The sequence below is a fragment of the Lonchura striata genome, chromosome 2 (assembly GCF_046129695.1).
Source record: "Lonchura striata isolate bLonStr1 chromosome 2, bLonStr1.mat, whole genome shotgun sequence".
Lineage (NCBI taxonomy): Eukaryota > Metazoa > Chordata > Aves > Passeriformes > Estrildidae > Lonchura > Lonchura striata.
The window spans coordinates 46,895,658-46,919,810 of record NC_134604.1 but is presented as its reverse complement, the minus strand read 5'-3'; positions in this window follow the sequence as shown (position 1 = coordinate 46,919,810).

Sequence of the window (24,153 nt, the reverse complement as noted above, 5' to 3'; positions counted from 1 at the left end):
TATATATATCGATGTAAAATAAAATGAGATATTACTGCTTATATACTTTATCCCAACGGTAATGAGCTGAGAACAAACCAGTTCTTTATTTGACCTTGTCTGAAATGCAGGCTGGTGCTGATGTACTCACTTAGCATTATGGCCTATCCATCCTAAAACCAGAAATAATACCTAGAAATTGTGAGCCATTATCTTCTTTAAATATCAGCTTTCCATGTCCTTCAGCTACTGTGTCCTGGTGACAGTATTGATTTTATTCTGCATCATATCATTGCTGCTAACAAAAAAAAAAAAAAAAAAAAAAAAAAGATAGCCCCACAACAAATGAAAGACATAGAAATTATGCTGCTTCTTGTACAAAATCAGTTAAAACATACTAAAATTACACTCAAACCTAAGGATAGCAGTTAAGTGTGTAATTTGTTTGACTACAGGAGACATCAATTAGTCATCTATGCTGCCTTTAAAGGCAGAAGGAGGGACTTATAGAAAACTCCATCTCATCCTAATATAAATATTTAACCTTGGTAACCCAATCAGTTATTACCTGGTATAGTTATACAGGGAACTTAGTTATATAACTTAAAACTGTAACTTATAACTTTCCTGGTTACACAGGGAACTTAGAATTGGCTGCATTTTAGATGTCTAATGTTAGATAATGTTACATGCTAATTTTTCTGTGCAAACAGTATTTTCATAGTACCTTCAAAGTCATATTTTTCAAAGTAGAAAATGGAAAACAAAAGTTTGCTTACAAGAATCTTGCTATAATATGGAGTCAACTTTGAGAGTAAACAATAAATAAGAACCAGAATATTAAAATGGCAAATGACAATTATAAATTCATTTAACAGTGAAGGAATTAAATTGAAAATTCAAATGAAATAAAGAGCTCCTGGTAACTGTGGGTCTGATGAGTCATGGTTGACCACAAAAGGATTTATGAATAAGAAAGTCCAATTACTTATGCTTAGTACAATGTGAGTCAATACCAAGTGCTCAAGGAACAGGACACTCCATAAATCCTGTGTCACATCTGTCATCTGTTATACTTCAAAATTTTGCTGTGGGCCATGAGGACTGCACCTTATTTTCCAAATCAGGAATATACTGCTAATCTAATTAAAATCTAAATTAGAAGTAAATCTTAACTTTCTAGCCAAAGACATATTATTAGTTTAGTTATAGCAATAGTAACAATTGTTCAAATTATATACAGCTTAAACTGATACAATACCTAGTATTGTATCGATTTCTTTGATGTTATACTATGTTTTTCATGTCCAGAGGTCTTTGGATTAAATTTAGGAAGGGATTCAGAGCATGTTGCTTCTGGCCCAAGTTCTTTACTGAAAGAAATGTAGTATTGATGAGGGTCGCTTTTTTTTTTACAAGAAATGAGTATGTAATTTATATTTATGTTTTCATTCTCCTTAATACAGACATGCTTGTCTTTACTGTTTATGTATGCTTGTAAAATCTACACCTTGTTCTTGTCTTCTGAGGTTCTTGGCACATCTGAATTTATCATATGTTCAGTGACTTACATGAACTGCAAGCCTGAATTTCTTTTAATATGAGTAATTGATATTTGGCCATTTTTTTTCCTATAGCCTGAGGCCTCCTGTATACCATGTGCTATCTTTCTTATTATATTATGCCTGTATTTGGTACAACTGCTTTCAGAAAGTCTTCCTCTACACTATATATTTATGACAAGTCATATATATATTTCAATCCACTTACAATAACTACTTGCTTGCAACTACTAATATCTATAAAATGTTGGCTATGCCACTTAATTATAAACAAATAAATTGTAATAATTAGGAGTATTAGTTTAATTTATCAGTAGCTAAATACTTTATTTGATGATATAATTAATATTGGGGGAAAAAGTGATCTAACACAGAATCAGAGAACACTGTTCTTATTTTCTGCATTAAGTCACCTTCAGTTTCATCTGGACTGGAGGCAAACATGATCCATGGCAGGTCTTGAAGTGGCATAATATTTCCATTTTTACATGTCAAAAGACTTGTATTCCTCATTGGCTAGTTCTAACAATGGAAGAGCATAACAATAAATAAATCCACTCTGACCAGTAACAGTGTTGGCACATGAAAGAGATTGTTGCAACAAACAAGGAATTCTGTATTTAGAATTTTTATTTAAGGATTGTTTGGTTTGTACCTTGCTTAATTTACCTTACTGGGAAAAAGAATTTTTTATTACAATTAAGTAATTATGAACACTGGTAGGATTTTTATTGGTCTTATCATTTCCAAGCCATCTTTTCTTTTATGATTAAAGTCTTAAAACACCTCCAGTTTTTTACTTCATTGGTAAAATACAGTCTGTAGACCACATTTTTGATTAGTTAGTATCTCTAGATGACATTTTTCAAACTAATTTTTATTTTAATCAAGATATATCCTTGTTACATTGTGATATGAGATTATTTCTTTATAATATTACTCTGTGGACTTTTTACTTGTTCATCATATTGGGTTTTTCATTTTCTTCAAGAGATAATTATTTCCATTATTAAATGTTTTCTCTTTTTAGCTGCAGTTTTATTTCCCATAAGTGTTCGTATAGAAAGCATATATTATTAATATGGTTGTTGATTAAAAGAATGACTCAAATATCCTGTGAAAGATTAAAATGTGGACTGAGTGTTTTTGAGGGTGTTTGTTTGGGGCTTTTTAATCTGTTAAAATTCTTCTAGAAATTCAAACTAAATCTATGTCCACATTTTTTTAGCATAAAATGTAAAGGCCTGTTTTAAATTCAGACAAGAACTGTAAGAAAAATAAATTCTTATGCTTATTTTCTAAATTAATCTTCAAATAAAACCTTGTTTCTTTACTCATCCTCTCACTCCTGTTTGCAGTCAGGGTTAAAACACTTTTAATTACAAATGATTTGTAGAGAAGTATAATATAACTTTTCTTATTCTATTCTCTATGTATCTTTACACAAAAAAACCTCAAAACAACAACAAAACAAAACAAAACAAAACCAACAAAAAAAACCACCAATGAAACAAAAAACCCACCCCAACCCAACTCAAAACAACTCAGTTACATATGCTGTGGAGTCAAAAACTCTGAGAGGCTTACAGGTGGAGAAACTCCTTTGTGGGGTTTACAACTAATAGAATTCACCAATTTCAAGTACCCAACACTGAGTAAAACCCCTCAAACATGCAACTAAAAGCATAAATAAAGGGAAGAGAAAGCAATGGAAACTTTCTGGCTAGTGGACTGCCATGAGGAGCAATGGACAGTGCAGTTGAGTCTCCTTCTTGAGGCATTTATTGTTTCCTGTAAGAAATTCAGCATGATAACAATTTGCACTCTGCCATGGCTGGGCCATCATGGGAGGAGTATTCAGGACACCAGGGCAGTGTCATTGTACAGCAGAATTAGGATGTGGAGATGAGAGATCAGGAGGTGCCAAATGAATGAACAGTAGTCTTCCAAATTACAAGTGCATGGTCCTTAAGTGTGGTGTAACAGGTACAGGAACCTCTCTTTTTCCACCATGAGGTTGCACTCTGTTGCTCTTCATTGCAGATCTAGAGACCTGTTCAGTAGTACAATGTTTTTATTTGGTATATCAATAATTAAATAATAGTGATTTATTTTCATTATTGAAGTAGAATTTAATCACTAATTATTTGAAAAACTAATTATAAAATTATTTTTTCATCTGTTTTAGCTAATCTTCTTTATCCTTTTATTTTTCTAACTCAGATTATGATTTTTTTTTTCCTTTCATATTGCAGATAAATGCATTTAAAAATGAAGTTGAAAAAGAGAGACAAAGCCAGAAAAATGCAAAAACTATTTTGCCTTCAGGAAAAAGGCCGTTCCTTTCTGTAGATACAGATACTTTTAAAAATTTTAATGAGAATGCAGTCATGTGTATACATTTGCTCTCAATTTATTTTGGGAGTAGTTCTATTTTGATGTCAGCTTTTACCGCATGCTGTGAGGAAGGAAGATGAAAGGCTTGTACTATCTTTTATACAAGTAACTGCTACCTATTCTATCTTCAAAATATTTTGTGCAATTTTGTCTGAGCCTTTGAAAGTATAAACTCAGGAGAACATTAATTCTAAGGCATTTAGTAAACGGAAACAAGACAACATTTAATGTAACCTTTTTGGAGAGATGCTTTATGCACTTTAGACCATTTTGTGTGCCAATTCTCATATTTTTTTCATTTTTTGCTTCATTTTAATTGAAAAAATAATGAGTTATCAATGGCTCGCATGTGGATCACTGTATTCTAAATCCTTTTTCCTTCACTTCTGATATTAATATTACAGAGGAGAATGCATTTCAAGATTTAAACTTGTTGGAGAGTAGGTGTGGGAGAGGGTTAAAAAAGTTTGAAGTCTGAATGGATTCTGAAATTCTTTGCCAAGCTTTGATCCCAACACATGCTGCTTTGGCCGTCACTACCTGTGCTACCCTTGGTTTGTACCACTCCTAATGACACACTTCCACTTCCCACCACAAACAGAAACCAGGCACTCTGATCTTTGCTGCTGTTGTGTTCCACTGTGGAGCTCTTCAGAGACCTGAAGCTTATATTCCTTCTAGTATGTATTATAAGCCAATTCCTCTGTCTAGAAGTTGCCTGCAGCCACTGAATAAATGTTATTTGATTCAAATAAAGTTTCTATGCTGGTTGACTAGATTTGTTTTCAGGAACTTTCCAAAAATAATTTGCATACTATTATTTTAGAAAAGCTATATTACCTATTGAATCTGTTGCTGGACAATTTTACTTCTACATTTCTCACTCATTTGTAGGAAGCTTCCAGCACAGATTCATTCATCATTGTATTTCCAAATATTTTTTGGGGGGTTTCACTTTTCCTTCTACTGAGGATAAATTCACACAGTAATACTAAATAAAAACCCTCCCAGGATATTCCAAGTTTGATTCCATGCATTATTATGTGCTACAGGCTTCTGGTTTAGAATATAATATTTTTCTCCTCAGAAGATAAAATGCTTCACTGAGACTTAACTGTGTTCATGAAAACTGAAAGCTTAGGACAAAATGCCACTTCAAAGGGCACACAATAAATAACGTTTCTCTTTGTGCAATATCTCTTTATATGAGAATAAATTCTTGAAGCGAATTTATGTTTCAACTTAGTGAAAAATCAAGGGTTAAGCAGTTAAGTAATAGGTAAAAAATTACAACCTGAAAAACATTCAAAGGCAAGTGAAGGACTGAAATGCACCTGAAAAAGGATGTGAATGTGGAGTGTGCTAAAATAAGAAGTTAGGCAAGTAGGCTGGGTAGCTAGCTGGAAACTGTGTAAGGTCAGAAGGCCAGAATGCAGCTCCTTGAGGACAGACTCATTGATTTTCACATCCTAATTTGTGTGAAGAAAGAAGTGCAAAGAGTTTTTGCAATCATGCTTCTGGAAGAACCATTATTTGAATAAGAGGCTGAAGACAAGGAGAGAAGGTTAAATACTTGGGTGTCAATTGTAGAAGAGCTTATACGTTTTGGGGACAGTCTGGAGATTTTATCACATTAGGATGTGTGTATTGTAGCTTGAGCCATATAACATTTGTTTAAATGTTAAGAGGTGAGTAATGTCATGTTTTTTCTTTTTTTTTCCCCTATTCTTTCCTGCTTGTGCTTACAATGATGAAGAAATTCAATAGAAAATACAGTGTTACTCTTTGATTTGGTTTTGCATAAAAAGTGCAAACACTAGACATAAACTTTACCCCTCCAGTCTAAACTTAAAAAAATATTAAAAAATGGTAACTAATGCTTAAAGAAAAATGCATTGACACAAAATCGTAACTTAAGATTGTAAATCTGATACTTCTGATTGTCTTTCTTGCTACTAGTCAGCTAATCCATAGTATTGATATCTAAGTATTAAATATTTCTAAATAAAAATGAAAATACTTAAAACTTCCATTTTTTTTACTAGAAGTGGAAGAATATATGTATTAGGTCCAATCAAAGCAATTTCCTTTAGAAGAAATGTCAATTCCCTTGAGGGTTGAGAGGTCCTGCAGAGAGACCTTGACAAATCAGAAAAAGGGGCATTCACCAACCCTGTGAAGTTTAACCAGGAGAAGTGGCAGATTATGCACCTGGGATGGGGCATCCGTGGTCTATTAACAAGGGAACAAGAGGAGGGAAAGAAGGACATGGAGAGGGATCTGGGGTTCCTTGTCAACAGAAAGCTGAGCATGAGTCAGCAATGACCTAGCAGCCAGGAGGGCCAACTGTGTCCTGGTGGGCATCAGGCACAGCATTAGTCACAGCAAACAGCATATTTTCAGAAAATATTATTGTGTTTTTCAAGAGGTTTTTTTTGTGGCTAAACCAAGGTACTTATCAAAAATTTCTGTTAGAAAAAAGGAAATGAGCTGTTCTTTTCAGCCAGAATTTCTCATTCACATAACATTCTTCACTCAAAAAGTCAGTGGGATGCTTTATGAGATCTGATAAAACAGAGAATCACAAGCATACTTCAAAATGAGTGACACATTCAATAAGAACAAAGAAGAAAATCCAAACCTGAATTAATTTAAAAGTCCTTAAAAAAATTACTTCAGATAAGCAGAAATACCAGTACTCTAATAATTCCATTCTATTGGAATTACAATCTCCCTCTTATTGATTACAAAATCATTACTTAACTGGCATATATATTAGGCTTTTATTTTGCCAGACTTACTGGAAATTCAAAACGTCTTGCTAGAAAATTTTGAAGAATTAGCTAAATACAGTTTAAGTTATGCTATGCATTTCATGATTTAAATTTTCATATGGCTATCTTCTGAGGGCAATACTATATTTTGCAAACACAAGACATCAGAAGAAACACACACCAGAAAAAATGTAAATTAAAATCTGTGAAATATATTTTTTAAGGAGACCTTTATATTTCACAATGAAAACAAATTTTTATGTGAAACACCTATGAGACAACAAATAAAAGAGGACTAAAAGGGACTACCAATACTAGTTGCAGCATAGGTGACTAGCAAGTTTTTCAAAGATAAGCTCCTGCTTTATCATCATTATCATCATTACTATCATTATTTTTTGAAACAGTGATCAGGGTGCTCAAGTAACTGCAAACATGTAAAGGTAGTGTTTATATGCAAGTCTGCTGTGTCAGTAGGATTATCGTTACTTCATTAACATAAGATATTGAGTTCATTTTTACAATGATGTAAACCCTGAAACTTCAATTTCCTGAGCAGAGAATTATTTTTTGCAGCACAGAGAATTCATCCTGGTCTTTCAAAGTCTTCACTTCTGTTAAGGAGAATAAAACAATAAAAGGAAGACATATTCTATGAGGTAACTTTTTGTGTGTGTGTGTTTGCTACCCCTTTACACTCAAAGTGCCGTTTTTTCTCTATTTCTATGCATTTTGGAAAACTGAGCTAATTTTGATACCTATTTGTTTCTAAAAACTGCTTTAAGCATAGTGAAGATTATATTGTGTTCTGTGTTTGACAAGTACCCTTAAACACATCTAAAAATCTGATGCAATTTTTAATGGGCTTTCCTTTGAAATGTTACAAGAAACTAAAAATCCTCTATTGATCTTAACCTTCCACATCTTTTTGCGTATCAAGCCTGTGTGAACTTGTTTAACAGTACATATCACATTCAGCTAATAAACACTTCCATTCCATATTGTGCCAGAGCATATTTGCCAACTGCCTTCATTATTGTAGACCCAGTCACTTCAGATTAGCATAGGGCAGCTCTGAGAACTTCTCTAATCCCTATCACGTTTATCTGTGCTTGTGTGCAGTTCTGTAAATTATAATTATTATATGTTTCCTCAACTAAAAAAACACTGAATGCTGACAGCTTCGTTCTTGAGCTTCAGGTACAGTCAGCATAGCGATCTCATCACTTGTTCTTCACTGCAGACCTAGAAGAAGTGCTCATTCAGCCTTGTACAGAAAAACATTCTGCAAATGCAAATAAACTTAATACAACTTATGCCCACTTTAAGCATACTACCGTAACAAAAGAGATGGAAACATGCTTAACTTTCAAGTGCCCTATACTATAATAGTATTAAAATTCCATGGACCAAAGTTATCTTCATTGAAAACTAAACTGCTAGCTAATGTATTTTTTTATTACTTTCAGGAAGCTAAATATCTGGGCTGCAATCCATGGCTTCAAAAGTGTAGCCATAGCTAATGGTTTTCTGCTAAATGACACAGCTTAGACTGATAGTACTATTTATTCATCTCCTCTGTTGAAATTCTCCCTTGGTCTTTTCTATTTTTGTTTTTTGTTTTGTTTGCTTGCTTGGTTTAGTTTGGTTTTTTCTGCTTTGTTTTGGTTTTGTATCCTAGTACAAAAATGTAATTTCTAACACACTATATATACAGCTTAATGAGTATGTAGGTGATTACCCATCATCTTTGTGATTCTGATTTGTTGATACAAGTATCTTGACATTCTATGTAGACTTCTATGAGAGCTTGTCTAAAAATAATTCTTAACACCTATAAAAATATTTTACACAGAATTCCTGGGAGATAACTTCTAGGTCTCTCTGGGTCAGTGTTCCTCAGTCACTTGTTCAAAAACCAAGAGAAAACCAGAGTGGTGCACATTTCCATCAATGGTTCCTGCCAAGAAATTGGTGTCACAGCATATAAAATTGCAGTTCACAAACTGATGTGGGCTTTATATCACTTTAGCTAAATATGAACTTTTGCATGCAAATAACAATAAAAGTTTAAAAAAATTAGAAAAAAACTAATTGTTTGCTTCTTTCTTATACTTCACATTGATCTAAATAGGATCTTCAGCTATCACCAAAGAGGAAAGAGTAAATTCTGGTAAGAAAAGGGTAAATTCTGGTGAAAGTGAATTCAGACATTCAATAAACTGTCACTAAAACATTTCTCTTGAAACTACTAAGAACAAAGAAATTCTATACTTTGAGGTGAGCACTTTAAATACTGAGGAGGCAGACATAAGTCCTCTTTTTGTTAGTTTGTCTAGTTAGAATGTGGACTACCTTGCCTGAGCTGTTTTCCAAAGCTAGATATATTTTGTACTGAACCAACCCATAAAAATTTATTTTCATTTCCTCACAATCAATCACTTGCATAGATGAGGATCTATTTTGTATAATTTGTATTTACTACTGTTTTAGAAGACAAATCCTATTGTAAGGCAAAATCTGAGTGGTTATATCCAAAGTTTGAGAGATTCACATTTTTTTACTCAATAAGATGTTGTGTTGTTTTTCATTGTATTAAAAGGGGACAGGATTCAATGAAATAACTTATGATTACTAATTTTTCAAAATATAGGTGGGAAAAATGAGCAAAATTTTTGTTTCAATGTCCTTTTTTAGCCCAAAGATTATCACTATATTTTCTCTTAGCTAGTCTATTCTTTTGTCTTACAATTCAAAAGTGAAACCAACTAATAAAAGTTAAATAAAAGAAATAAATCAAGGGAAAAAAACAGCTATATTATGTCCCTTTGAAATGATGCAATCATAGAAAAAGAATATGTTTTGATATAGTTCTATATTTATTCCAATTAGATGTTACAAATCACACAGGAAGAAAACACAAGCTGCGTAAAGCCATTCTTAAGAACATTCTTAAGGTTATTCTTAATTAATGTAGAGGTAGGTGTGTATATATTAAATGTAAAGTTCTATTTTAGTGGAACTTAGAGATGTATACGTCTTGTCAATCCATATGTAAGATGCATAAAAACAGTTTTCCTTTCTGAAATACTGTCAAAATAAGACATTTTATAGGACACAATTATCTGTTACCCCATATTGCCAGAGTAGTAAAAGTGTCAGAAGTAATCTGAATTTCATAATTCCCATTGCTACCCAAGGCAAGAGTTATTAATCTGATCAAAACTTTCATTTATTTAATCAGACATATGATACAGGTCTTCATTTTCTTACACTTATCCATCTATGATTTACTTCACTCATTTGTGTGTAGGATTGTAACAATACGCTATGTCAGTAGGATTATGGTTACTTCATTAACATAAGATATTGAGCATAAAGGAGCATTCTGCAGTTGTATGCAGTATTTGCATATAAATTTGATTATATCATTAGAAATTATAGATTTTACAAAGGTTTGGTTTGGGTTTTTTTGTTTACTTCATTTGGGGTTTTTTGTATTTTGTTTCGTGTGTGTGTTTCTTTTATGTTTGTTTTATTCTGTTCTGAGGACATGTACTTTCTATGGTAATGATTAGAAACAGGCTAAATTAGCTGGTTTCTTTTAATGCTTCAGTCATATTGCTCACTGAAGCAGCACTGTGATATAATGGTTCTGCATTTATAGCTGGGAGCATTCAAACTCCTTTTCCAAGGTTATGTCTTATCTTTGGTTAGGTGTTTCAGTTCTATAAAAAAATCTATCAGGTAAAATAAAATAGAAGACTTCATACCTCTATTTTACAGTATCACCCCTTCTTATATCTCATTATTATTATTCTTTGGTATTATTATTATGCTAAAAGAAGTATAAGCTATGGGCATTTTCTAGGAAGGATAAGAGATAGAATGGTGAAAACGCCCAACATTAAACCAAAATAAACCCAGTCTTAGTTGAGAGGCATGAGTTTCAGAGGCTGCTGGAGAAGGACTGAAGACCTGTTTGACAAAACAGGTTGAAGCCGGCTTTCCCAGGGATCTTCTATAAAAGCAGAGAAAGAATTTATAGGCAAGCAAGCATAAGAATTCAGCTGAAGATTTCAATAGAAAAGGTAAAGACCAAAAAAAAGGGACAAGGATTGAAAAAAAAATACTGTCATTTTTATTGTAGGAACTTTATGTAGGCAAGAGGCAAACAGAGGTAAATTCTGGGCAAAAGAAAAAATAAGGGATTTTTCATAGAGTTCTGAATAGGTGAAAAGTTAGATACTGAGGGTGAGCATAGAGATCATGTCTATTTACCAGTATTCTGAACTCTACCATGATGATGATCTCTAAATCACTAACTTATACATGCTTTTTTCTGTGTGTGTGTACACTATCATATATAAATATTTCTACATATTTACTATTGCAACAATGCTGAAAAAAGTGAAGATGAAACTTCAGAAATTTGGAATATTTGTTTTAGGAGAGACCTTCCCTTCCCCTATGAAAGGATTTGGATTTTATTTTTTCATTCCTTTTCAGTTAAACAGATTGCATCATAAAATGGTGAGGGCACATTTTCATTATTTAATTTTACAAACCTTGTAGTTCTCTCTGCATGTAGGTGGAATAACCTAGATTGTGAGAAAAGGCATTGAAAAAGGTACCAAAGCATTTTGCAGTGTGTGCTAATTCTTTATTAGCTCATTACAGAAGTTCTGTCTTTTAAGAGCCAATAACGTTGGAGACCAATATGCAGTGTTATCATACTTCATGTTTTAAACTCATACTAGTCTATTTTCCCTAATTTTCCTGACTGTCTTTTTCATATAGTTATAACACCTGTCCTCTGTGTAGGAGAGATTGCTTTATTTTGGATCTATTTATCAGTTTTCACCAGTAAAAGGACTTTATTGTAGTAAAAAATTGCTTGTTTACACTTATCCAGCTGTAGCTACCTATTTTCCCTTTATGAGATTATTTGTGAAATAGCCTCCTGTCAGTAAAAAGAGAGAAAATGGCAAACAATAGAAGAGGAACACGTCAGAAGATACCCTGAAGTGGAGAAATACAGTATAAGGAACAAAGTCTTAAGCATCTTGGTAGCACTCAGATTACAGCAATTACAGGAAATAGAAACACACTTTAGAAGACAACAAAACAGCACCTTGCAGTTTCAAGATAAAAACTTTCCTTGTGAAGACCTTTCAAGGCTATATTGACAGTAGTCTAAGAAAATTCCCCAAATCAATTGGGGATAAAGAGAAATAGCATGATGTATTGTGGAGAAATTACATGTTGTATTCTTGGAAGACATTCTTGACTGTTATGTTTCAAATAAAAAGAGGCCTTAGGAAAGATGCAGGGAATCTACCTCTGTAGATGTTATTCTTGTTGCTAGAAAAAGCTGAATGTCAGAACAAGCCTAAAACAATGGATATATTGCAGGCAGGAAAAAAAAGAGGGTAAGAAAGAACAAATAAGGAAAAAGCAATACAGAACAGTCTGTTCATGAGTATAGCAAATTAATGAAATTTGAATGAACTGGAAATTATTTCACAATATAAAGTGGGAGACTGAAATATTGCAGTATTTTCTTTGGAAAGAATACGTGTTATTTGAGAAATAATTCAAGAAAGACTGATCCAATTGACATCCATTATTATAATGATGGTTGGCACCAAAACTATTTTTTTAATGATAGTGATTCTTTTTGGAAAGTATTTTAAAATTTGGAGTTTGAAGAAACAAAATTTGATCGTAAAAGACCTAGTTTGTAAGGGTGAAGGAAATAGAACTATAAAATTAATCTCAAGATTTACATTAAAAATCAAATTCTCAAAATAAATAATCAAGATATTTTTTAATTTATTTTTAAAAGAATATTCAGTCTGACTAATAGTTTTGGGATTTATATATTTGATCAATATTTACAGGCAAAGAAGCATAAATTAACAGAGTTGCATACAAGGCAGTATATCAACAAATTTAAAAACATAAATAACCCTCTGAATAATATTTTTAATTCTGTAAGTCATATGATAAACCATTAATCTATCCCCAGGTTCCTCAGAAACTATTAATATTTGAATTTATAGATTGTATTAAATTTGTATTAAATTTTTCAAATGTTTTCCATCTCTCATATTCAGGCAATGTTTTAGTATTTCTTCTGGGTATCCTGTCTTCATTTATACTTCCTGTACATTATTTTTTTTATTACAGTTTTTATTTGAGTTAAGTCAGGTGTCCAGTATTCAACCAAATTAGAGTCATATTGCACCAGTTTGATCTTCTGAATAATGATTTGGATCAGTCTTGTGCCTGAAGAAGTTGTCAAGAATCTCTCCTTGACATTTTTACTTTTCAGGTCAGTTTCACATAGGGCATGCAGCCAGATCAAATCATTCATTCATTCATTCATTCATTCACAAAATGAAACCTGTTTTCTTCAAATTCAAGTTTGCAAGTCCAAGATTCTATTTTTTTATTTAACTGATTTCTCTGAATAGCTGAAACAACACCATTTTTTGATTGCTGTGGTCAAGTCTGTCATGAACCTTAATACCTCCAATATTATTTTTCTTTATTTTTATTTAATCAACTTGTTACTCAGCAGTATTAAATTAATGTCTTTAACATCCTCTAGAAATCTTCAGGATTGCTTATATTTCTTTCCAGGAAATGCTTTGGTGAAAAAGTTCTTCATGAGAATCTTTGCTCTACCACTGCCTCCTCCTTTCCTCCCCACTGCTTTGTTATTTCCACAGGCTGCACTCAGTCCCTGTAGTGAGGCAGATCTTGGCACATTGTCTGTTTGTTTGTTTTGGGGAGGGTATGGCTAGCACATAGCAATTTTTCTTGTCTGCTCCTTTCATTCTTATCTTCTGTTCCAGCACAGGCTTTTTCCATCCTGAAGTGCATTGAGGAATATCAGCCTGCTCAGGCATGGAGTCCTACATAAGCTCTGCTGTGGATATCTGCTCCACTGTGGAGCACCATCTTCTCTTCTTCTTCTTCTTCTGACCTCAGTGATTTCTCCACTGTTTCCCCACACCATCACACTTTTTTTTTTTTTTTTTTTTTGTGTGTGTGTGTTGTTTTGTTTTTGTTGTGTTTTATTTTTTTGTGTCCCTTCTTCTACTGTCTTTTTTTTTCCTCTGCCAGTGCCTGGGCACCTGCACCCAGTGCATCAGCAAAGATTGACTGCCTGAAAAAAATGCCAAAATTATGACATTATGACTACCAGTGTCTTTTGGAGCTCAGGTAAAAGTTTTGGGCTCAACACTAATAAATGAACTGAAATGAAAAAAAAAGAATATAGCGCTGGTCCTTCAGTCTTGTTCATAAGGCTGGCTTTTGAGAAATGCTGGCATTTGCCAGACAAACTTAAAAATTAAAAATAAAAAATAATTTTAAAAGATTAAAAAGAAACCAACAAACAGTTAAAATTAAATATACTCGTAGTTTTTCTAACCATATAATTTTCAGATTTCTAAACCAAGCTGAAAATAACTGTGTAAATGCAAATAAACCAAAATTATTATTATTGTTTTATTCTTATTCTTATTCTTATTCTTATTCTTATTCTTATTCTTATTCTTATTAAGCAAATAACTAGTCTAGCAGAAATTTTGTTAAATTTTACACTGGTCTGTACATTTGTCACTTTGAAGTTCATCTTATGGACATATATGCCTTCTTCTCAGCATTGTGGAATTTTTTATGTTTGCTTGAGGAAAGAAGCCTTGAGGAAAATTGTACAAACAGATTTCCTGATCAGCTCTGGAAACATATAGTGAAGGAAAACAATGTGCTGGTCCAGAGGCACAGAATTTGATGAAATCACTGTTTTTCCAAACTCTGAATACATTCCTTTGACTTTGAGTACATCTCTCGGGTTTTTATGACATAGGTATTTAATATTTTATGTGGAACATAGTGAAGACAGAATTCTTCTATTAACCCATTATAAACCAATGGGTTATAATCATTAGAGGGAAGTATAACAGAAAAAAAATTGCAAAGACACTTTTGGTTCTTTTAGCCATATTTTGTCTTTATATGATACAAAAACATCCTCTTGAAAACCAAGCAACCTTAAACTTCCCAAGTAAATGGAGAGGGAGAAAAAATTATACTATTATATATACCATATAATATATATATATTATATATACTATTTAAAGATATTCATTTTAAAATACTTCTGGGGAGAAAAAAACCTAAAAAAACCCAAAAACCCAAGACAACATTGTAGGATATAAATTTGTTTCACTTGAAGGGATGTGCCTTGTGTTTGAACTCTAGGGCAGAGGACAGCCTCAGGGTGAAAACAAAACCAGCATTTCATATGATGCGTACAAATTAATGAAAAAATGTATTATAGGAATACAGAATTTACAAACCGTTTTTTTTGTTGTTGTTTTTTTTATTGTTTTTTCCCCCAAAATTATAACTCCTTCAGTTTAGCTTTAGTATCTAAAAACATTTTTTAGATACTAAAAATATTATCTAAATAATATCTAAAAATATTAAAAAGAGAGAGAAATATAAATATTTTACATATTTCTCTCTCTCTCTCTCTCTCTTTTTTTTTTAACCAGCTATGTTCTGTGCGATTTTGGTAAAGCAAAAAAGTTGGTAATTGAATACATGAAGGAAAGGAAATGAAATAAAATAAATGCTAGTAAAACAAAAATTTTCAGACCTGTGTATATAAATTTTATTGATGGAATAAGAAATTACAAGAGCTGGATTTGAAATTAATCTCCCAAATCACAATTTCCTCATTACTTTTAAGTCATCAAAAGTTCCAAGAAAAGCACAGTGAAAGGGCTGACTCCACCTAAGTAACTAATTTTTCTTTGTTCTTCCAACTCTTCTATGACTGTCTCCAAAATAATATTTTGCTAAAGGCTCTTTATAGGCAGAAAACAGATCGTTTAATGCTAACAGAGTAACATCTCCTGTGTAAAGAAAATTCAGAGGTGCTTATATTATCAGCTTCAGAATTTTATCCATTTTGCTTTTTACTGGTTGTAATTTTTTTTTTGTTTACAGCCTAAACCCTAATGGCTGTGCATTTTAAACCATTTTTCCCAGTAAAACACTGAAAGCATTGTATTGTCGTTATTACACCTGCATGACATGTGACACAAAGTGTTCAAGATGGTAGAATGCTGCCCTTGCAGCACCTTCAAGTGTGTCTTTAACACTTCCTATGTGCATGCCCACCACATTTACTCTATTATTTCACTACACAGATATGCCCAGTAGATAAACACAAAGCTTGGAACCCTGAAATTCTTTTTTCTCACTAGTCCAATTCTGATGTCTTTATCCTGACTATAGGCTTTCAGGTTGTTCACTTTATTGTCCTTGGTTCAAGGACTGCTCTGGCCTAATCATTTCATGAACAACACCACATATAAATATTCTGCTTGTCAGAGAATACAAGATACTCACAAGCACAGTGGTTTTAAAATGAGAAGATTGTATGGCTCCAATCTGCCTTCTCAGAAATAGATCTGATCTGACATAAACCAGCCTAAACATCATTATAAACAAGTAGTCTCCCTGTGCAACTAAGTTTATGAAAAAAGCATAAGGTTGATATCTACACAGGTAGGAATAAATTAAGAATAATTAGATGCTTCAGAGGAAAAGATAAAAAGGAAGTGGAGAGCAACACACAGGCAGGAACAAAATAAAATTCTCTAAGGAAGATGTGTAAGCAAACTTTAATTATCTGATGTTTCCTGTGCGCTAAGACCTAGTACCTGTGCTGTTACATGAACTTAGTTTTACATCTGTGGATTTCCAGGTTCATAGGAAAATATCAGACCTGCTCTGCAGGGATAGTTATGCTTCTGTAATATATGTTATGTTAGATAATGTCTTAGAAAAAGGGCATTATTCATTATGATCCCAGTAGAAAGCCATTTAGACTTTTTAAGATATCATTTATAATGCTATTTGTTAGAGCTAACACTCTGCAGTAATACAGAAAGTCTTGTGTCCCTTTAGATGATGAAAGCCCCGGGCAGTGCAGCATCAAAGAGGACTCCCTGTGCAGTACATCATGCCAACCCCATCCATAACAGAGCTACTCCCTTTTCAGTCATTCAAGTTACAATAGGACTTTCTTGCAAGGAAAACTCTTTTGCCCTCTCTAAAGTTGAAAGAGAAATTATGTTCTCATGACAATTTCTTTCTGCACACTTGGATAAAGATAAGGCCGTGCATGTGGCATAATCACCAGTAACAAGTGGGAGCTGCCTGATGGTTGCTCTATTTGCTGGCTGATGTTATTGTGCAGAAATGGAATTTATGCTGCACAACACAGAATTGGAGCCCAGGTTGTACATTCAGCACAGCACAGGCTTGGTTCTGCTCAGGTTTACTCTACTGTGAATCACTATCTCCTAAAATACAATATTCTTCCACTCAAAACTACTACCAGGTTCAAGGAGAAGCAGAGGTCTGTTAACACCTTGAACAGTAGGTCTCCACTTATTGATATTCTTGATGAAGGCAAACTATGAATGTAAAAGAGAGAGGTGAATTTCTGTTGGTTCATCCTTGTCTTGCAACAGCAGTTTGATTTCTAGGCCAGAAGACTTTTTTTGGTCTGGCAAATTTATCAGCTGCATCTGCTGCTAGACATAATTTGATTTGAAATATGTAAGTTACAATCAGACTGCTAAAATGTTATTTTGTCCAGGAAGGTAAAAAATATTTGATTTGTCAACCTAACACAGTTAAACATTGTGCCAAAATAAACCCAAAGATGATTTGCTCCTACAAAGTATTTCTTGGGTACAGCAACCTTGAGATGACAGTTTTCAGTACTCAATGAAGGCAAAAACAGGCATTAACAAAACCTCTACCCTGGGCTTTCAGAGGATAGACTTTGGCCTATTCAGAACATTGACTCAGAAAAGTCCCTTGGGAAGCAGCCTTTAGAAGTGAAGTGGCCCAAGAAGGTTGGATATACTTTAAGGAGGAAATCTTGAAGGCACAGGGGCAGGCCGTGCTGAAAAATGGGCCTGGCCGAGCAGGGTTTTCACATGAACTCGACAGAAAAGAGATTATGTCACTTTTGAAAAAAGGACCAGGCAATCAGAAAGGGTTTAAGGATGTCATTAGGTAATGCAGAAATAAAATTAGAGAGGTGAAAACTCAATTATAGCTTAATCTGGCCACTTCTGTAAAGGATAATTATAGTCATGTAAGAGGATGAAAAGGCTGAGGTACTTACCTTCTTTCTGTCTTCAGCAGTAGGACTGGTTATCCTCAGGACAACTAGTTTCCTGAGCTGGTAGACAGGGATGGGGAGCAGAATGGATTCCCTGCAACCAGGAGGAAGCAGTAAGTGACCTCCTGAGCCACTTTAATGCTCACAAGTCTATAAGATCAGGTGTCATTCATCCTAGAGTGATGGGGAAGTTGGTTGATGAGCTTGTTAAGCCACTCTCCATAATTTATCATCAGTCCTGGCTAACTGGGGAGGTTCCAGATGACTGAAGGTTGGCCAGTGTGACACTCACCTATGAGAAGGGTCAGAAGGAGGATCTGGGAAACCACAGGCTTGTCAGCATGGCCAATGTGCCTGTAAAGATTATGGAATAGATTATCCTTAGTGTGACCACAGGAAACATCCAGGACAACCAAGGGATCAGGCCCAGTCAGCAAAGGTTTAAGGGCTGGTCATGCCTGACCAACCTTACCTCCCTTTATGCCTTGGGTGACCTGCCTAGTAGAAAAGGGAAAGACTGGATTTTATCTACCTGGACTTCAGCAAACCTTTGCCACCATCTCCCATGGCATACTCCTGGAAAATCTGGCAGCCCACAGCTTGGACAGGAGCACTGTTTGCTGGGTTCAGAACTGGTTGGACAGCCTGGCCCAGAGAGTGCTGGTGAACGGTGCTGCATCCAGCTGGGGCCAGTCACCAATGGTACCCCCAGGGATCAGTGTTGGGCCCAGCCCTGCTTAACATCTTTATTGATGATATGAATGAGGGGATAGACTCTACCATTAGCAAACTCATGGATGACACTAAGTTGGGTCAGGGTGTCAATCTGCCAGAGGAGATGCCCGGAAGAGGGACCTGGACAGACTGGATAAATTGGCCAAGATAAAACAGCATGAGGTTCAACAAGACCAAGTGCCATGTCCTAGACTTTGACCACAATAACCTTAGGCAGTGCCACAGGCTGGGGAAAGAGAGGCTGGAAAGTGGCCCAGAAGAAATGGACCTGGGTGTGCTGGTGGACAGCCAGCTGTCATGAGACAGGAATGTGTCCAGGTGGCCAAGAAGTTTAATAGTATCCTGGCCAGTATCAAGAATAGTGTGACAAGACCTGCAAAGATGTTCTTCCCCTGTGTTCAGCACTGGTTAATCACACCTCATGTGTTGTGTTCAGTTTTGGGCCCCTCAATTACAGAAATACATTGAGGTGCTGGAGTTAGTCCAGAGAAGGGCAACAAAGCTCATGTAGGGTCTGGAGCACAGGCCCCATGAGGAGAAGCTGAGGCAGCTGGGGTTGTTTAGCCTGGAGAAAAATTAGCTCCAGGAAGATCTTATCAGTCTCCACAACTACCTGAAAGGAGAGAGTAGCCAGCTGGGGGATGGCCTCTTCTCCCAGGTAACATGTGATAGAACTAGAGGACATAGTCTTAATCTGTGCCAGAGGAGATTTAGGTTGGACATTAGGAAGAAATTCTTCTCAGAAAGGGTGACTGGAACGAACTATCCAGAGAGGTGGTGGAGTCACTGCACCTAGTGGCATTTAAGGAAAGTCTGGACACAGCACTCAGCACCATGGTCCAGCTGGCATGGGGGTGTTCAGTCATAGGTTGGATCTGATGGTCTCAGAGATCTTTTCCAGATAATTGTGATAACTGTGATTCTGTGATTTCTTTTTATTAAGAAGATAATCTCTTCTATTGACCACTTTTTATAGTCTTGCAATTGCAAATTTAGCTGTTTTGAGTACAGATAGAACACATAATTAGCGAATCAATCTTTGAATTACAGTCAATTGAAAATAGAGTTGATTGAAAATGCATTGCTTGTATGCAGAAAAAGATGGATTAAAATGGAAAATTCCTACTTAAAAAATAGTGGTTCACATAAATACTGCGTATAAAGGTAAAATATTCTTATTAGTTCTTACTATCATGTCTATTTTATCTATTCAGGAGTTTATAGGTGTAACTTTAGATATTATAATCATAACTCGTGTTTTCTTGAGGAGTTAACCTATGGCTACCATCAAATTATTTTTTTATATAGGATAGTTGACATGTTCTTGGACAGAACTTTCACTTGATTGCATTAATATACATTTAATGGAATAACCACTTTCTAATTATGCAATTCCTCGTCAGTAAGCTGCCCTCCTTGGTATTTGTTACTTTTCTGATCTTCCATTTTTTTTATAAGAAAATGCTGAGAGCTCAATGACTGTTCAGCCTGTAGAAATAAAGGCTCAGGGGGAATATCATCAATGTTGATAAATACCTGAGGTGAGTGTAAAAAGAAAATAAAGACATTATTTTTTTAGTTCTTTCCCAGTAGATGGGCACAACCTGAAATGCAGCATGATCATTCTGAACAACAGGAAACACTTGTTTACTCTCAGGATTAGTGAGCAGGCTTCTGGCAAGACCTATGAACATATGGAGAGAGGAGCCCATGAAGGAGTAGATATACTGATAGGACTTGTGAGCCCATGGGAGACCATCACTAGAGCAATCTGTTTTTAAAGGACTGTATCCCTTGAAAAAGGATTAGAGGCATAAAACAACTTGAAGGGACTCACAAGGATAACTGAGTGCAACCTTGCACAGAGCAACCTCAAGTATAACACGTTGTGCCCAAGAGCATTGCCCAAACGCTGCTTGAACTCTGGCAGGCTCAGTGATGTGATCGCTTCCCTAAGTTCCAGTGCTCAGCCACCCTCTGGGGGAACCTACTTCTTATATTGAACCTAAAGTTTCCCTGACAAAATTTCATGCCATTCCCACAGGTCCTATCACTGGTCACCAGAAAGGATCAGTGTCAGCCCCTCCACCTCCTCTTGTGAGGAAGCCTAGACCATGATGAGGCTCTCTACTGTGAGAAAGACATTGAAGCACTGCTGGTGTGAGTCCAGAGAAGGGCAGCAAAGTTGGTGAAGGGGCTGGAGCACAAATCTTATGTGGAGTTGCAGAGGGAGCTGGGAGGGTTGTTTCACTTGGAGAAAGAGGCTCAGGGGAGACCTTACAGCTCTCTACCTTCTGATATGTTTTTGTGTTCATTTATTGTATTCTCACATTTACTAAAACTTCAGCTTTACACTTGACATAGTGAGGCATGAAATTATTAAGAGAATCTGATCTAAGATCTTTACTAAATGACTTTTTAGATTGACAGAAGATGTCATATCTGTTGAACTGAAATAAACAATAATAAACAGTCTTGACTGGCAAGGTTTTGTCCACAAGTCTCAAGATATATGCCATAGGGACATAGATCAAGGGTTGACAAGACCCTTAACAAGATCAAAGGTTTAGGCTCTTTCTTAAGTGTTGCTTAAATTTTTCTGTTCAAGGTATTTTTTAAGTCAATATACTTTAAAAATATACTTGATTTTGGTGGGAAAAGAATCCCAAACCTAAAAAAAACAAACAAAAACTCCCCATACCAAACATTTTTCCTCAATAGTGCTAACAATAATAAAGAATTACCACCATAATTTAGGAAGGGAAAAAAACTGTTTTCAAATTTTGCATTACTAAGCTTTATGTTAAAATAGATATTGCATTTTAATAGCCTTATTTTTAAAATCTCATCAAGTACTACAATTTGAATAGAAGACTGCAGTAGCATTCCCAAGTGATGCTGACTGATATAGTCTGCTGTTTTACAATAAAGTATTTTCCAAAAGGAAAATTTCCTAGTGTCTTGCTTTTAAAGAAAATTAAAGGGATATTTTATAGTATTAGAGGGGAAAAAAACCCCTACTGTACCTAGGGCAACAATGACTATAGCAAAGCATAAAGTGTTCACAGAGTTTTTCTGTATTAACTAGGAAAAAATTGTTATATCTTCAGGGTGTTATTATGACACACTGAAATTCTTTAAACAGAATATGAAGTCCATTATAGAAGGAATTAAATTTAAGTTTCACATGTATGAATGATAAATGCAAAGAACTTTGCCTATAGTAATAATTTTAAACTTCACAGAGCAAACAAGCTACCATATAGTTTATCTTTCTTTTAAGAAGCTAGAGGTTGCAAAGAACAATGAAATATTTTATACATTCAGAATGTTTTTCAGGTTTGCTGAGTGTATTTTGTTTGGTATTTTTTTGTTTGTTTTACAAAGATGGAAATCAATCCAAAACAAACAAGAAACTAATCCAAAAACTTAGTTATCTACCAATTTGTTTTGTATATTTACTTCAGTGAAAGAAACAGTGTAGTGAAATTTTATAAATTTTTGTTGTCATCATTCATATATTTTACATTGCCAGCTTTGCTACACTAGCTATTAATCAAAGATATCTGGGACCTTTCATCTCAGTGTTTTAATAAGACAACTTCATAGAAACTAAAAGAACTGCCTTCCCTCTAGCTGTCCATTGCAGTCCTGCAGTAAATTAAATATCCCTCCCTGTTTAAACACAGAAACTTTTTATGTCAGTAAAAGTGACTTTTGCTATATTCTTTTTTTTTGAATCACAATTTTATGTATGTTTCTTTTTTTTTTTTTAATTAATGATAGTTTTTGGGGAAATGCTGTACTTCCAATTTCATACTTTCTGTATGATGCTGTATTATTGGAGGACATTTCAGTTTTATAAATTTCCTCTTGGAATTTCATTATGACGGAAATTACATTTTTAGTCCCTAAAAACTGTGATTGACTAAAAATTTGACTTTATTTTTTTTAACTCTCATGAGTGTAGGTTACTATTGAACACATTTTACAGATGAATAAGTTAGTTACAAAGAGACTAACAGTTTGTTGAATACTATACAAACAGTAAAAACCAGCCTGAGATTAGATTTTTTCTATAACCCAGTTCACCATATAAAATTAATATTATATGAGAGAACAAATTATGAATTATGGACAGAGAAGAAACCACCAAAATAGGTACAAGGCTATCCTTGTTAGTGAAGACTCCATGAATGTGATAGTTCATATTTAATTATGATGAAATAATGTATGTCCTTCTTTATGATGTGCCTTGGCACATGGTAAACGCACATCCAAGAATATGGTGTAAAAGCATATTATTCACAATTTGAATGGCCCCATAACAGCCTCTTTCATTAAGATATTCTTTTTGGATACTGGGAATCTACTCTAGACACAAAGGTTGCAATGTATTAAATATTACTTTTTAAAAAGAAATGAACCCTTTTTAGATTTTTTTTTTTTTTTTGGTTTTGTCCCTTTAAAGATATAATTTCAATTCTAAAAAAACCTCAAGGATATTAAGAAGAAGCAATATATAATATATCTTACAAAATTAAGAGTAGCATTATTTTAATATGTATTTTTGCCTAGAAAATTCAGTAATGTGACAGTAAATGAAAAGCAAAAAAACCTCTATGAAAAATACTTCAGTATCCTCCAAGAAAACTACTCCCATTTCATAACAGTAATTTTGCCTCTTGTGACCACTTAATGGATGTTCTAAGATCAAAATTGAAAATAAGACATAATTTGTTTTAGAAAAAGCACTTAAATTTGAAAATAAAGTCTAAAATAGTCTTTAGTCTTTCAGAAGGCACATTGTCTTTTATGTTTCAAGTAGACCCTATAATCTTGCTAAGTTTCTAAATGCGGTTTCAAATAATACAACTGAGATTGTCTAATTTCTGTGGGCTGAGTAAATAAATATTAGATATCATAAGCTATTCTTTGAATAATTACTATTTCTCATATATTGAATAATATTCTTACATAATGGATTATACATATTGATTGTATCATATTGATTATGTTATCAGTCTGTTTCCCTCTTTACAACTGTCCAATTAAGGTTCTGTTCTGCTAAGGGCTAGATCCTAAGTTTTATGACAACTGAATTTGCAATTTTCTGTAATTCAGGACTCATCTGTTATACCTGTCCACCATCTTGAACTCCAGATTGTATCATTAAATACTTGTGATATCTATTATCACTAAGATAAGAGTAAATAATAAGTTGCAAAGAAGCAGTGAGTCAAGTTCTTTCTGTTATCTTTCAAGTATCGTTCTGCTATCAATGTCAAGTTGTTCTGCTAAACTGTACTTAAAGATTTACTTTATTAATGATCACTAATCTTTAATATTAAGGACATATATTTAACCTCAGTGGACCTTACTTGAGGTCTTGGGTATTCTATCTGTAAGTTTTGAAATTTACTCAAATGCAGACAACAGATTATGTTGTTCTAAATTCATTATTCTTGCCTAGTTTACC